Raw genomic sequence first — 4020 nt, 5'->3', positions numbered from 1 at the left:
TAACAAACTGAAGGAGAAAAACCATATGATCCTCTCAATAGATGCAGAAAAATCTTTCAACAAGATTCAAGACCTGTTTATGAAAAAAATCCTCCAGAAAGTAGGCAGAGGGAACCTACCTCAACATAATAAAGGCCATATATGGCAAACCCACAGCCAACATCTTTCTCAATGGTGAAAAACAGAAACCATTTCCTCTAAGATCAGGAACAAGACAAAGTTGCCCAACCTCACCACTATTACTCAACATAGTTTTGGAAGCTTTAGCCACAGCAAACAGAAGAAAAAGAAATAAAAGGAATCCAAATCAGAAAAGAAGAAGTAAAACTGTCACTGTTTGCAGATGACATGATACTACACATAGAGAATCATAAAGATGCTACCAGAAAATTACTAGAGCTAATCAATGAATTTGGTAAAGTAGCAGGATACAAAATTAATGCACAGAAATCTCCAGCATTCCTATATACTAATGTTGAAAAATCTGAAAGAGAAATTAAGGAAACACTCCCATTTACCATTGCAACAAAAAGAATAAAATACCTAGGAATAAACCTACCTAGGGAGACAAAAGACCTGTATACAGAAAACTATAAAACACTGATGAAAGAAATTAAAGATGGTACAAACAGAGGGAGAGATATACCATGTTCTTGGATTGGAAGAATCAACATTGTGAAAACGACTCTACTACCCAAAGCAATCTACAGATTCAATGCAATCCCTATCAAACTACCACTAGCATTTTTCACAGAACTAGAACACAAATTTCACAATTTGTATGGAAACACAAAAGACCCCGAATAGCCAAAGCAATCTTGAGAAAGAAAAATGGAGCTAGAGGAATCAAGCTCCCTGATTTCAGACTATACTACAAAGCTACAGTAATCAAGACAGTATGGTACTGGCACAAAAACAGAAATATAGATCAATGGAACAGGATAGAAAGCCCAGAGATAAACCAATGCACATATGGTCACCTTACCTTTGATAAAGGAGGCAAGAGTATACAATGGAGAAAAGACATCCTCTTCAATAAGTGGTGCTGGGAAAACTGGACAGCTACAGAAAAGAATGAAATTAGAACACTTTCTAATACCGTATACAGAAATAAACTCAAAATGGATTAAAGACCTAAATGTAAGGCCAGATACTATAAAACTCTTAGAAGAAAACAGAGGCAGAATACTCTATGACATAAATCACAGCAAGATCCTTTTTGACACACCTCCTAGAGAAATGGAAATAAAAACAAAAATAAACAAATGGGACCTAATGAAACTTCAAAGCTTTTGCACAGCAAAGGAAACCATAAACAAGGCGAAAAGACAACCCTCAGAATGGGAGAAAATATTTGCAAATGAAGCAACTGACAAAGGATTAATCTCCAAAATTTACAAGCAGCTAATGCAGCTCAATATCAAAAAAACAAACAACCCAATCCAAAAATGGGCAGAAGACCTAAATAGACATTTCCCCAAAGAAGATATACAGACTGCCAATAAACACATGAAAGGATGCTCAACATCACTAATCATTAGAGAAACGCAAATTAAAATACAATGAAGGGCTTCCCTGGTGGCGCAGTGGTTGAGAGTCCGCCTGCCGATGCAGGGGACACGGGTTCGTGCCCCGGTCCGGGAAGATCCCACATGCCGCGGAGCTACTGGGCCCGTGAGCCGTGGACGCTGAGCCTGCGCTCCTCAATGGGAGAGGCCACAACAGTGAGAGGCCCATGTACCGCAACAAACAAACAAACAAAAAACTACAATGAGGTATCACCTCACAGCAGTCAGAATGGCCGTCATCAAAAATTTTACAAACAATAAGTGCAGGAGAGTGTGTGGAGAAAAGAGAACCCTCTTGCACTATTGGTGGGAATGTAAATTGGTACAGCTACTATGGAGAACAGTATGGAGGTTCCTTAAAAGACTAAAAATAGAACTACCATATGACCCAGCAATCCCACTACTGGGCATATACCCTGAGAAAACCGTAAGTCAAAAAGAGTCATGTACCACAGTGTTCATTGCAGCACTATTTACAATAGTCAGGACATGGAAGCAACCTAAGTGTCCATCGACAGATGAATGGATAAAGAAGATGTGGCACATATATACAATGGAATATATACACATATACTCAGCCATAAAAAGAAACGAAGTTGAGTTATTTGTAGTGGATGGACATAGAGTCTGTCATACAAAGTGAAGTAAGTCAGAAAGAGAAAAACAAATACCATGTGCTAACAGATATATATGGAATCTAAAAAAAAAAAAAAAAAAGGTTCTGAAGAACCTAGGGGCAGGACAGGAATAAAGACGCAGACATAGAGCATGGACTTGAGGACACGGGGAGGGAAGGGTAAGCTGGGAGAAAGTGAGAGAGTGGCATGGACATATATACACTATCAAACGTAAAGTAGATAGCTAGTGGGAAGCAGCCACATAGCACAGGGAGATCAGCTCAGTGCTTTGTGACCACTTAGAGAGGTGGGTTAGGGACAGTAGAAGGTAGACGCAAGAGGAAGGAGATTTAGGGATGTATGTATATGTATAGCTGATTCACTTTGTTATAAAGCAGAAACTAACACACCATTGTAAAGCAATTATACTCCAATAAAGATGTTAAAAATAAAAGAAATGTAAGTTTAAATATCTTAAAAACTTCTGAGAAACCTGTAGAGCAGTGGTTCTCAAACTCTAACAAGCATTATATTCATTTGGGGGGCTTATGAAAACAGAGATTGTTGGATATTATACCTAGAATTTGATTTAAAGGGTCTGGGGTGGGACTGAAGAATTTACATTTCTAATAAGTTCCCTGGTGGCGATAATGTTGCTGGTCCACGACCATGATTTGAGAACTACTGTCAGAGAGTAATGGAAATAAAAAAGGAAACCAATGGAAAAATAAAATCTTAAAAAAATTTTGGAGCTGGACACACGCAGTTTTGAATCCAGTTTCACTACTTCCTAGCAGTGGGATCCTTGGACACCTATCTTGTTTGAGTTTCAGATTCAGTTTTGGAGTCTTGGGGTCTTGGTAGGGATTAAAGGAGATCACAAACATAAAGCTGTTGGCAGAGTCCCTGACACATAGCACACATTTATTCCAAGGTAGTGGCAGTGGTAGGTGTCGTAGCTCAAGCTCCTAGCAATGCTTGACATATGTCCTCAACAGAACACAGCTTTGGCACACTCTTCCATCTCAGATCGTGTGTGTAGAGGATGGCGTGGGCAGGGGAGGGCTCTAAGGGGAAAAAGTGAGGGACAGTGGATGAAAGAAGACAATTGTCACTCAAAAACTCAGCCAGTATTGTCCCCTACACCTTCTATTCAAGGAGGACCACTCATTTTAGAATTGGCAGCAAGAGCCCAAGTTTCAAAAGTTCTGTCCTAGGGCCCCTTAACTCTCCACTCGTACTAACAAATCGCATGCCAAATGTTCCATTTTCTCAGGCACCTGGTGTCTCCACTTCTGAATTTATGTACCTGACTCTTTGTGGAATCCCTCAGGTGACTCTTAAAACTGGGAAAACTCATGAGTCATAAACTAAATCTTTCTAGGTTGCAAGAAGCTTTCTGGAGACCACACTAAAAACTGAAGATGTGGACCGGTCAAGAAGCTTGGGTCTGAGATAGATCAGTCAGCTAAGAGCAAACACAGCCAAGATCCCGAGGCGTTTACCGGAAGTCCTGTGGACCATCTGACTGCGGGCAGCTGGGCTCCTGCAAGCCAGACAACCCCTCCAGCCCAGGCCTGCTTAGCTCCGCCCTCTCTCCTTCTCTTGAGGTGAGAAGGCGATTCCTTAGAAGACAAATGGCCTCAGCTGGGTACTCACTGAGCTTCTCTGCATGGCCCACTCCTTCCATTCCCATTGAGCAACGCCCTTTCGACTTGCATGTCTGGTCCAACTGAATGTGCTTGTTATGGGAACTAGACATTCCATCAAATTTGCCTTCATCTGGAGACCCAGGAAGAAGGGGACCTGGGACTTTCTCCAGCCACCATGCAGCA

The sequence above is a fragment of the Delphinapterus leucas genome, chromosome 4, assembly GCF_059928025.1.
Source record: "Delphinapterus leucas isolate spDelLeu-1000000601 "Yukka" chromosome 4, BTC_Dleu_Yukka2, whole genome shotgun sequence".
Classification (NCBI taxonomy): domain Eukaryota; kingdom Metazoa; phylum Chordata; class Mammalia; order Artiodactyla; family Monodontidae; genus Delphinapterus; species Delphinapterus leucas.
This window is presented reverse-complemented; position numbering follows the sequence as displayed.